The following is a 13,566-nucleotide window of genomic DNA, read 5'->3' as shown; positions in this document are numbered from 1 at the left end:
AAAAACTTTGGAAATCACCCCTCTTGAAATGAGGCTTTCTACCTCTCTCCAAGGTTTCAAATTGGCTCTCAAAAACCAATTCTTCATCAAAGCCTACTAGCTCTCCTCCTACCCACCCCTTTTCCCCTCTTCATACTGTCCCATATCTTCTGTGTCAACCCTGTTTGTCTACCTCTCCCCTCTAGTTTTTAAGCTCTCACAAGCAGAGCCCTCTTTCTTGATTTCATTACCTACCATCTATGTCTTCCCGCCTATCCTTAATCAGTGTCTCTGATCCTGTTTGCTGCAGTATGCTCTCCCTCCTTCCTTTGTGCAGTCTTCTACCTCACAGCACTGGGGTCATGCGTTCAATTCCCGACCATGGCCTTATCTGTGTGGAGTTTGTATGTTCTCCCTGTGTTTGTGTGGGTTTCCTCCGGGTGCTCCGGTTTCCTCCCACACTCCAAAAAACATAATGGTAGGTTAATTGGCTGCTATCAAAATTGACCCTAGTCTCTCTCTCTCTCTCTCTGTGTCTGTCTGTCTATGTTAGGGAATGTAGACTGTAAGCTCCAAAGAGGCAGTAACTGATGTGAATGAGTTCTCTGTACAGCGCTGCGGAATTAGTAGCGCTATATAAAAAACTGATGATGATGATCATAATGATAATACCTTTCTTTGATAAATCTGCCTCAAAATATTAAATACCATAGGTAAATAAAAAATGTCAGTAATAATTCCCAGCAGAATTAATATGTTATGTTTAATACATATTTTTAGCACAATCTATTATGCCACAGATAGTGCTCAGCATGATATAAAATTCACCAGTAAGGATGTCCAGAAATATAAGAAATGATTTTTATAATCTAAGGATCTAAGATCTAAACTTCCATAGATAATGCCCAGCTGATTACAACTGATTACAGCACTTTACAAGTGGTGTACACTCTCATACTTGAAGTGACTGAAAGTGTCCAGCCCATTGGCCAAGAGCAGAAGGTAGAGGAGGGGGGATTTGTGAATGGATGGTCAGAAAGTACTGGAGGCTATGTATTTCACCAGGTTCTTAACTGAATGAAATATGTTACACGTGACACAGGGTGTGAGCAAACTCCTGTTAGTGTTGCTGCAACTACTGAACGTCTGCCCATTTAACTGTTGTTGATTGTGTTCAAAGAAGGTCACAGGGACAGAGCTGGATTAAAGCTCTGGGGGGTTTGGTATACTTAAGACAGGGTGGCCGTTATGGTCTAATATGGATATCATGTTAGACAAATACATAAGTAATACTGTGTGCACTACTGTAAGATGCATGCAGCTCCTCCTTCACAAGTAAAGCAGTGTGAAGCTGGACATCCCTCCCAACTGTCCTTACAGTTGGGCCAAAACCTCACTAAGCACAACAGTCATCCAAATTTACGACCGCCCAACCAGACTCAGGACAGTTGTCCCTCTCCTACCTGTTCTTGCTTTCTCTACCTGTGGCTGCTGGTAGTTTTAGCTCAGTTGCTGCTTCTCTGGATCCTGGAATCCTGGAATGTGTGTGGGCCTTATATGGAAAAAAGGCATGTACATGAAATGTAGAAAACTCCAAATAGCCCCAACATTAAAAAAATAGCCCCACTATTACCCCACAAACAAATTAATAGCATCCCCCATTAAATAATTAACTCCCACCTAGACTCCACCATAAAATTAATAGCACCCATTCAATAATTACCCCCACCCACACTCCACCATTCAAATAATAGTCTACCTGTCACCCACATTATATTAAGACCCCCTCCCTTTCACCACACATAACTTCTTTCAGTAGTGCTGTGTTAGAGAAGCAGACCCTTCTGTCTTTGTCTCTTGCCGTCTGCACACATGGGACGGTGCCTGTCATGTGGTGCACATACCGTATGACATGTGTCAGTGACAGGAATAGAAGGAGGCAGCCGCACATAGGGAAAGGGAGGGACGAATGGATCATAATATCCTTGGCCAAATTATGGATGGTTGATGGCCCTGGAGGAGCCACACCTTGAGCTGGTTCAATAGGAGTACCTGGTCCGGCACCCCCCCTTAATCCGACTCTGTCCAGGGACTTCTTTGCATAAATGAGGGTTGACTGTTCTATGTTTAGTTAGTTCACCAAATGTGAAGGTTTATATTGGCTGTCTCTTATACATGTGTAATGGGAAAAAAAAGATAAAAAATACAGAACATAGCACAGACATGAAAAATTAAAGCATGTGCCAAGTCATTTGGGGATTAATATTTGTTTGTTAGAGTATAGATCCAGTATCCTTTGCACCGTAATACATAATGAACTTTTTTGGCACCCATAGTAAACAAAACATGATCAATTAGCACGTCCAATGGAACTAATACAGAATTATTAAAAAAATATATATATTTCATTTTACCAAGAAAATTCCTTTTGTGCATAATGAAGGCAAGTAATTTTGGATCAGTGACTGTAAATAGTAGTCATGTAATCGGTTGGGTTACCAAATAGGTTCTGGTGACAAGACAACCTGGGGCATTAGTTAAAACCTTGCAGACTTGAGGATGTCCATAGACACATGGTTTTATTGGATACTGGAAAACGAGTAGAATTGCGTAGTATATTTAAGATATCCATTTTGTAGAAAGAGTAGTCCATAAACTCTAATTTATCCCCTTAATCAGTAGGCTTTTCTCTGCCTTCTCTAAATTATTAAATTATTGTACCTTTGCCTCTCCACTGGTATATTTCAGTCTGCCTTCAGAGATGCAATCATCCTTCCCATTCTCAAGAAACCCTAATTTGACCAAACCCTGCCTACTGACCCATATTCTGTACTCCCATTTGCCTTAACATCTACTGAAGTGACTTGTTTACAGTAGAATGATCATTTTTATCACCATCACCACTAACTAGTAAAACCTCTTCTATCTGACCTTCACTCAACACACTCCTAAGAAACAGCCAAAGATAAGAAACAAGAACATTCAGTGATGGAAGCAAACTGAAGCCCCAACATTCTGCTTGAATATGAAATCCATTATAAGGAAATCTTATCATTGCAAAATCATTGCAAAATAAGTTTATGACCAAATGGAATTTAATGGGGCTGTTATCAATCAATTTCACATTATGGCTTCAGCAAGATTCCATAGGCAAACCGAGGCAGGGTTTCCTAGTGCCTGGAAACCCCCCTCCAAGCAAGGGACACTGTATAATTAAGGTGTCTGTACCCTGCCCCCGCTTCACACAGCTCTGCTTGAAAAGTGAGACCTAACAATAGTGCACACAGCATTGCCCATGTATATTATAGGAATATGAAGAGTTGGAGAGCAGCCAAGCACTGCCTAAAATTATAGCCATGCCCCCATGCATGCTGGTTATGCCCACTGGTGGTGTGGTGTGGAGTGGAAACCCCCCTCTACAAATCCTACGTTTGCCCCTGGATTCCCCCGACCTTCCTGAACCATGGCTAGTTTCCAGTCATAATTTCCAGTAACAGGCATATAGCTCTCTTCTTATGAAAGCCAAGTCCAGATGGGGTAATTGAATCCTGCTAGCGTGACACATACATCGGCACATGATACATTATTTACCTTTCTTCCGCAATTAAATGGCAGTGGTAAATGGTGGTTGGAAATCGGTAAATGCGGATGTCAGCTGAAGAATACTATTATGTGAGGGAACTATGCCATATAATGTGACCCCAATCCACACTCTCCTTACACTCCCCTTTTATAATAGACCAGTTCAGCAGACTCTACGATATCAGTTTATTAAAATATAAAAGCCCTATATGTTTTAAAGAGGAGATGCCCTGAATATTTGTAAGCTCTTTTGGGGCTTCAGTATTGTATAGTATCCAGTGTGAGCAGTGTATGCAGAGCTTAGAGGGACAGGTACCAAGCGATGGTTCCTGCCTTTGCCACAAGATTCCCAGCCTGGCATTAACAGCCGTCCATTAATGGAGGAGCACAATAGTGTGCCGCTGTCATTTTTGTGCAATGGGACCACTTGGAACATGTAATGGTCATATTCTTTGTGACTGCAATAGTTATACCACTGCGTGTATGTATGGATGTCATTCTCCCTACTTACTACCTTGTGTAACAGCGCTCTTCACAGAACTGGTGAAGGAGATGTTTAGTGATCATGTCTGTATGTGTGACATAGTCACTGGGCACTTTTAACACATGGAATACATTGGTATTTTACTGAATATGTAAAGATAATAAGAATTTATTTTTTGCCCAGATAGAAAAAGTAAAACTAGATAGATAACATTCTGTACATGATGTTTTATGTTGTTTATAAGACATTAAGTTACTATATAGGACCTTATTACGTCTGAAGCCTGAGTTAATACTGTTATGAAAAGTTCATGTTATACCGGTTTTAATTGCAGAACATTCCAATCATTCCACTACTGAAGAGTTTCAAAGGTTAAGGAGACTCGGGCGTGTGTAAATAATATTTGCTAAGTAAAGACACTTCCAGATTGGAGTTGAACACAATATTTAATTGGAGCAACTTTGTGTACTCAAAGTCATTACAAATAGGAAACGAGCTGAGGAGTTATTGAGTCACATTTATGAGTGACCACAACAAATACGGATCTGCAATACTTCTTTGTTGTGGCCTACTTGTCGGTCCACTGCATGCCCATGTCTCGATCTTTAGAACTGCCTCCTGGCAAATCATTCTGCACTAAGCTTTAAAGTCTTGTCAATTACCATTTCTTCCTTTATTTATTTCAACTTTTGTGTTTTTCAAATAAGGTTTATTCAGTTTAGCTTAATCTATGTCTTAAATAAATCATGAGCATGAAAGGACACAGGGATTGATTCATTAAGGTAGGCAAAGCATATGCACTTCTGTATTCAACTAGGAGTGGATACGTCTCTCCTCGAATACGGGTCTAGGTACATTCTGCTAACAGGATACATCCAATACATATGTGGAATATAAAGGCCCAAAAGAACTCACAAAAAAAATCAATTCAATGATTGTAACCTACTTATATTATAGCCATTAATGACAAAAAAAAAAAAAGAAAAAAAGGTTATTTTAGTTTTCTTTTAAATTTATTTCAATCCAATACATTTATCATAATGTTATTAACATATACAGTCATTGCCAAAAGTTTTGAGAATGACACAAGTATTGGTTTTCACAAAGTTTGCTGCTGAAGTGTTTTTAGACCTTTTTGTCAGATGTTGCTATGGTATACTGAAGTAAGATTACAAGCATTTCATAAGTGTCAAAGGCTTTTATTAACAATTACATTAAGTTTATGCAAAGAGTCAATATTGGCAGTGTTGACCCTTCCTTTTGAAGACCTCTGCGATATGCACTGGCATGCTGTCAATCAACTTCTGGGCCACATACAGACTGATGGTCAGTTATTCTTGCCTAATCAATGCTTGGAGTTTGTCAGAATTTGTGGGGGGGTTTTTGTCCACCCACCTCTTGAGGACTGATCACAAGTTCTCAATGGGATTAAGGTCTAGGGAGTTTCCTGGCCATGGATCCAAAATTGATGTTTTGATCGATGAACCACTTAGTTATCACTTTTGCTTTATGGAAAGGTGCTCCGTTATGCTGGAAAATGCATTGTTCATCTCTAAACTGTTCTTGGATGGTTGGGAGAAGTTGCTCTTGGAGGATGTTTTGGTACCATTCTTTATCGATGGCTGTGTTCTCAGGCAAAATTGTGAGTAATCCCACTCCCTTTGCTGAGAAGCAACCCAATGACCATCGCATTTCCTACCCTTTGGTAACCACATCTCACTCCCTTATCCAAGATTTCTCCCCTGCAGCCCCCCAACCCCTTGAACGATTTCGTTTTATCACATTTTTCCCTAGCCTGTATAGCTTCAAACGGTCATTAAAAGCTGATGTGTTTAGAAAAGTCTACCAGTCCCCAGCTTAACCATTTCATCATGTAGTATACCTCGTCCTCTTTCATCCTCCATTACTCCCACTCTTGCTTCTTGCCCTCAGATCCCCTTAAATTGGTTCACCCAAGGGGTAAATGTATTAATGTCCGGATTCTTCAACTCCAGCGAGTTCGGCGTTTTCAGCGCTTAAATTTAAAGCGGCACTGCATTGTAAAGGGAAACTTCCCTTTACAATGCAGCGCCACTTTAAATTTAAGCGCTGAAGACGCCAAACTCGCCGGAGTTGAAGAATCCGGACATTAATACATTTACCCCCAAGTGTCAAATGTTTGCTGCCCCTTTCTTTTTAGATTGTAAGCTCTAAGGAGCAGGGCCCTCTTCCCTCCTTTTTTTATCACCTAAACCTTTTACTGACCAGCTACACTATGTACCTCCTCGATGGGCTCTCTGTTGTTTGGAGTATTATGTATTGAAATCCTTGAGTACCACCTCCTAGGGACTCTATGTACAGCCCTTTTCTCATGAAATTGGAGCAGAGGAAGGCAGAGTTAAGTACCAAGCTTATAATATTGGAGTGCCTGGATCAATGATATATTGTGTTTTGTTGTCATATTGCATTTCTCTTCTATTAAAATAAGAAAATTGTTATGTTTTTATATTTTATTAATGCAATTTTTAAAGCAGAAAAAAGCAACAGATGAACTGGTAAATATTAATAGCACATTGTGATTCTTTTTTTCCCCCAGTTAATATAGAGGATGAAATAACTTCTTCCAGTCAGGAGAGACAGAAGCTAGAAGATATCTCAACCTTGGAATTCAGTAAGAAAGATATTTAAGTCGCTTTACCCATAGCTCTCCAGATCATGTTCCTTTATTGCTTGGATGACCCATCTCATCTTCAGAAAGTTATACACTTACACTACACCCCATGAGCACAGTGACTCCCATTTGTATATACTTTCTGGATTGCATATCACCAGTGTCGGACTGGGGCATGAAGGGCCCACCGGGGGACTGCAACGCTAGGGGCCCACCAGAGGGGGTGTGGCCAACCATCACAGAGGCGAGACCAGTCACTAGAGGGGAAGTGGTCAGGCCACAAAGGACAGCTAGCATCATAGTGTAGTATATAAAGAATGCAGTGTGTGTATAAAGAGTACACAGTCTTGACCGCACCTTAGATTGGGCAGACCAGTCACCAAAAATCGAGATTATCCCACTAGACCAGGCTTGGCTAACCTGTGGGACTTCAGGTATTGTGAAACTAGAAGCCTTTGCATGCTTTGCCAATATATAGCAGCCTATTGCTGGAAGGGTATGCTGTGACTTTTAGTTTCACAAAACCTGGAGTGCCACAGGTTAGCCAAGCCTGCACTAGACTCAGAACATTTGACAGACTGTCCTACCTGTTCTTGTCACTTTTACCACCTGTAGCTGCTGGTTTCTTTAGTTGCGGCTTTTCTGGATCCTAGAATGTTGAGGGCCCTATTTGGAAAAATTAATGGTTACATTTAGAAAATTTCAACCAGCCCCAGCATTAAATCAATAGAATCCACAATTAATACTTAGGCCTTCCTCCAGCCCCAACATAAAAGTAATAGTATTTCCATTTAATAAACCTATTTCCCTCCCTCCAGACAGCCCCTGCAATAAATTAATCACATTTACGTATAATAAATATACCTATTTCCAGCAACCGTCACTGCCATTAAATAATTCATATTCACATTTAATAAATAGACCTCATGCTCTTCAAACTCAGCCCCGCATTCAATTGATAGCGTACAAACCACCCCATCTTAAATTAATAGTCCCTACTATAAAATTAAATTGCCCCATCTTTACCCTACAAAGAAAATAGCACCCATTATTTAGCCACCACCTACCACACACACATTACATTGCCACAAGCCCGCTGTGCCATCACACCCACATTACTGCGTCCCTTCATCACCATGCTGTGCATCCTTATGATCACACTGAGCCCCCATGCTGCTTTTGCTCCCCCCTTCTCCTGGCCTCCCTTCACACTCTGCCATGCTGTCTGTGCTCCCCCTTCACTCCGCCATGCTCCCCCTTCTCTCTGCCATGCTCCTCCTTCTGTCCCATGCGCCCCCTTCTCTGTGCCATGCTCCCCCTTCTCTGCCATGCTCCTCCTTCTGTGCCATGCTCCCCCTTCTCTGTGCCATGCTCCCCCTTCTGTGCCATGCTCCCCCTTCTCTGTGCCATGCTCCCCCTTCTGTGCCATGCTCCCCCTTCTCTCTGCCATGCTCCCCCTTCTTTGTGCCATGCTCCCCCTTCTCTGTGCCATGCTCCCCCTTCTGTGCCATGCTCCCCCTTCTCTGTGCCATGCTCCCCCTTCTCTGTGCCATGCTCTCCCCTTCACTCTGCTACTTACCTTTTCTATCTGCTTCTTCCTTTTCTTCTCTTCTGTTTTGCTGGCACTCCTCACTGAACGTCGGGCGTGATGACGTCACGCCCGACATTCAGTGCAAACGGAGCCGGCGCCGCGGTCACGGGAGTTTTGTTTTGTTTGTTTTTTTTTAATAAAGTTTCTCGCTCCCCCCACCAACGAAGAGGGGAGCGATTCAGGGTTGGGGCCTACCGGTGGATAGCCCGGTCCCCCGGCGGGCCAGTCCGACCCTGCATATCACAAGCAGAGGATATTCAGAAATCTTCTCTGAGTTGTAGAAATATATGATTCTACTACCCTCACTGCAGTATATAATCTTTTTTCATTTATAATTGTTTTTGTTCTTTTTTAAAGGAGCTAAAAGTATTCATAGGCATAAGGAGAAAAGCAAGAAAATTAAAAGTTATCCCACTCCTGGTAAGAATTCAGAAAGTGAACAGTCTTCAGATATTATCATCCATTAGAGGTTTATATTAAAAGAAAACATACTATCAAAATATTATCACATGAAAAGACACATGTGCGCGCAAACACACACACATGGATATTTTCAAAGCACACCCAAAGCACAATGCAAAACACTTGGGTTTGGCACCAGTACCCCTCAATGGTTTGCCTAGAGCACATAAAAATACTTGCCTCATCTCCTCACTCAGGAATGGGAGAATTGTCTACAAAGTAAAAGTGTGCCCAGACAAGCAATCACACATACATATCTATCACATCTACATTACATACTGTAAATATCACATATACAAAAAAAAAAAAAAATTCATATAAATTATGTATTAAACATATCTAGTACATCAGGCATAGGATTTTTTTTGGGGGGGGCGAGAGATACTTATATCAAAAAGGACTTATAATGGGGCAAACATATACTTACTTTATATAAACCACCTCATGATTTTTGTACATGTATGGCATACTTACACAATGCACACAAGTATGGTAATGCCAAATGCACTTGATAGTTGTACATTGTGTATAAATCCTACCATATTATAGCATACAAAGTACATTGTACAATAAAAAAAATGTTTGACCAGAAGAACTCTGAATTACCACCTGATTGTCATATTGGGGCTGCAGTGTTTTAATTCTAAGTTTCTTTGTGTGTTTTGGACAATATTTTTTGGTAATACCAATACACAACTCAGACGCGCATCTATCACATGCAAACACTGAGCACTCTAGCTCTAAGTTGCTCTATGCAATTCCTCATATCACACACAAGAGGTGCTTCCCTTGATGTTGTGCCTGGTTTTAGACAAGTGGGAGTTTCATGTCTGATTTTCTGGCTAGCATCCTATGAGAAGGCATCCTGGGCTTTCTGGGGAGTTGGCTTACTTACAACCAAAGCAGTTTCTAGCTGAGATAGATGGACAATGCTGTAAAATTCACCTGTATTGCCTTACAGCTTAGGACTTTCATCCCAATTCTCCACTTCTACCTCCATGTACCACACTGATGTTTACCAAACCTGTCATTCAGCTTAGTTGATCATATAGATTCACTTTTGGTATCTGACAATGAATGATGGTCCAGATAAAGGATCTCAGGCATTACCTGGTACTAACGGCAGCACCAGCCTGCTTGGGAGAAGGTGGAGTCAGCAGCATTATGTGTATATGTCTACAGCTCCTAAGTTCTATAAGTTTGTATTATTATAAAGGAGTAAAATAGACAACTGGTATAACATCAGATTAAGTTAAACATTTTATACAACATGATTCTGTCTTGCTTTGTGCAGATATCATACAGAACAGTGAGAATATTATCCAGCAAAGAAAGAAGTATGAAGACAAACCTTCCTCAACATTTAGTAAGAAAATCATTTTACTTATGTACAAATCAAACATGACAGATATTTATTTATTTTTCATTAATAGCTTCACACATTCTGTAATTAATGGTTTATCCATGTATTTAACTGGAAGAACCTTGATGTGTTGTTTCACAACCGACACACATACTAACCAATAGACTTGTACCTGGCTTCTTGCCTAATTGAACAGTTAGTGGCTTTAAAATGGCTACATTTACCTTGTAATATTAAGTAGAGTGAGGCAGCTTGGGTGCTAGTGAGATAAACAGTGCCAGTGATATAAATAGTAGACACATAAGGATACTATGTAGACCAGTGGTGTAAGTGGATATTTAGAAGAGGTGGTATGGAAAATGTAAGTGAATGTAATTTAATATGAAGGCAGTAGAAGAAGTGGCGGTATGACATACCACCGTATACCACCGTATACCACCGTATACCACCGTATACCGGCCTACCAAAGTGAAATTTATTTTAGATGCATTTTAACACTATATAGTACAATATAAAACATATTTAATGATGCAAGACTACCCACCCTTCTTTCTCCATAATATTATAATAAAACTTTCCAAAATATCTCCCTTGTATTTTCCATGTTATCCTTTATCTGTCCCTGATCTGTTTCCTTTCTCTGTTCCTATGTGCCCCTAACTTATTTGCAGGTATTCCCTGCTATATATATATATATATATATATATATATATATATATATATATATATATATTGGTTCACAGGGAAGAGCAGGTATACCTGCTCTTCCCTGTGAACCACATCCTGCTTCTTTCGCTCCTACCTTACTCCTTGTTCCTCTCTATCTATCCCTGTTCCTGCTCCTATTATTCCCTCTCACTAGTGAATTCACACTTTTGCCCCATCATCTCAATGTAGCCATCTTCACCACCTTGCGCCTTCATTACACTGAGCCTCCTTCATCACCCTGCGCCTTCATCACACTGCGCCTCCTTCATCACACTGCACCCCCCTTCATCACACTGAGCCTTCTTCATCACACTGAACCTCCTTCATCACTCTGCGCCTTCATCACACTGCGCCTCCTTCATCACACTGCACCCCCCTTCATCACACTGAGCCTTCTTCATCACACTGAACCTCCTTCATCACTCTGCGCCTTCATCACACTGCGCCTCCTTCATCACACTGCGCCTCCTTCATCACACTGCGCCTCCTTCATCACACTGCACCCCCCTTCATCACACTGAACCTCCTTCATCACTCTGCGCCTTCATCACACTGTGCCTCCTTCATCACACTGCACCCCCCTTCATCACATTGAGCTGTCTTCATCACACTGAACCTCCTTCATCACACTGCGCCTTCATCACACTGAGCCTCCTTCATCACACTGCACCCCCTTCATCACGCTGAGCCTCCTTCATTACCCTGAGCCTCCTTCATCATACTGCAGCCCCCTTCATCACCCTGAGCCTCTTTCATCACCCCGCGCCTTCATCACACTGCACCCTCCTTTATGACACTGCACCCTACTTTATTACACTGCACCCCCTTCCCTTACCTATCTATGACCTGCTTTTTTCTGTCTTCTTCACCTCCTCTTCTGTCTTTTCTTTAGTGTGCTGGCTCCTCTATACGCTAGGGCCAGATCTCACAGATGAATCCAAGCACCACAAGTGATATGTTCCCAATCAAGCAGTATGAATGAAACACCGCTAGTAATTGGTTATGCAGTTCAAGAGTTAGTTATATAGTTGCTGATAATTGCTGACCATTTTCTTTCTTGCACCGTAGATTATCCCTGGGACAGAAGCAGCCTAAAATCTTTAAAAATAGACCTAAACGTATTTCAGAACTTGGACCTGCATGCTGTGAAGGTACAAAGTTCATTACTAAGTGTATTCTGTAATATAAACCAGTTTGAGGAAAGAAAAAACTCAGAGAGTGGTAAGAGGACTGGCGGGGAAACACAGGACTCAAGTGTATTCTGTTTTAATATACAGTTTGTCAAGCATGCAACTATGCTGACTTACCTAATGCTCTTTGTAACAAGCCTGGTAAAAAATATGGAATTAGAAGGATTTGATAAATAGACAGTTAAGTAAAAAAAGGAGAATTGATGGAAAAGAAAGACAGGAAGTCATGGAAGTAGGAATACTGGAGATGAGGAGAACGGTGCCACAAAAAATCTTGATTTGAATTTTTACTAATGTATTTTAGAAAATTATATATATATATATGTATATATATATATATATATATATATATATATATATATATATATATATATATATATATATATATATATATATATATACACATGCTGCAATAAATTATACATACACTTTATCCATTCTATCTGACCTTAGGTATGAGAGTATAAATTGTTTTGTGCCCTAGAAATAGTCAAGATTTATAGCCTGACAACTACCCTAGGCTCCTGTGTTCTATCCTGAATGTTTATGCGCTAAGTGCCGGGGCAGGCTGAGCTGGGGGGCAGGGGGGCATCTGCCCCCCAGGCCAGTCCCATAGTGGGCTACCTTGGGCTGGGTCACTGGGCCACCTACAATTTTTCTTCTCTAAAATAGGCTGCTGAATTGAATCTTGCCCCCCCGGGATAAAATTTGCCAGCCCTCGCCTGTTAAGTGTAACCAAAACTTACCAAAACTGGTAAGACCAGCAATGGTAAATATTTCTAGGTCATACTGCTATATTTTTCTTATCCATAGTTATGAGCTATTACTTTAATTCACAGGAATTCATGGGAAGGTAATTTGTGCAACAAATGGGAGAGAAAAGAAAGTAGTAATTCAAACTACAAGCATAGCAGAAACATCTTGCGCTGCAATGCATTTTGAGCATAATAAAAAATGGCATAGGATAATAAATAAAATATTATCTAATAACCAATGCCTAACATAATACATTTAGACAGCCCAGCAAAACTGATTTTATATTTCTTTTTTTCATACTTATTCTCTCTTGCGCACAAGGTGAATGCCAATGAAACGTTGGAACAAATAGTGAAAGAACTTGTGCGTGATGCTACCACAACCTTGGAGAAAACCAGAGCTATCTGGATATGGATATGTCATCACATAGGTATGTGTATTTTAATTATTTGTTATTCTCTTACGAGACACTTGATAGTACTTTCCAATGCGTTTTGTGGCTTCATGTGCATATTTTTGTACAAATGACTCTGCATCTGCGGAGGGGTACAAAGTTTGCATCTTCTGATGGGAGGACAGAGGAAGAAGGTAGATAAGGGAGTTTCTAGATAAAAATGACACTAATATGCTTTGTTTTTTAGCTCACATGCAGAAATTATATATCTTAATGGGATTTAAAAGAATAAAGGGAGAGCATTCCTGGCTTAACACATGGCCACAAAACCCCTCTACCTCTGTTAAAAGGCTTTATTTTACAGGTGCTTAGTGGAGACAGGACCTGCTAGAATCTCAATGACATGC

General features: G+C 40.6%; 1 long non-coding RNA gene across 1 annotated transcript; it reads left to right on the top strand.

Annotated features, from left to right (window-relative positions):
• Positions 1-6,637: 6,637 nt before the first annotated feature.
• Positions 6,638-13,180, top strand: LOC142142659 (uncharacterized). The gene is made up of 5 exons (XR_012689265.1): positions 6,638-6,695; positions 8,644-8,706; positions 10,043-10,114; positions 11,888-11,970; positions 13,087-13,180. It is a non-coding gene; the product is annotated as an uncharacterized LOC142142659 (long non-coding RNA).
• The last annotated feature ends 386 nt before the right edge of the window (positions 13,181-13,566 follow it).

This window comes from Mixophyes fleayi, chromosome 3 (assembly GCF_038048845.1).
Source record: "Mixophyes fleayi isolate aMixFle1 chromosome 3, aMixFle1.hap1, whole genome shotgun sequence".
Taxonomy (NCBI): Eukaryota; Metazoa; Chordata; class Amphibia; order Anura; family Limnodynastidae; genus Mixophyes; species Mixophyes fleayi.
This window is presented reverse-complemented; position numbering and strand designations above follow the sequence as displayed.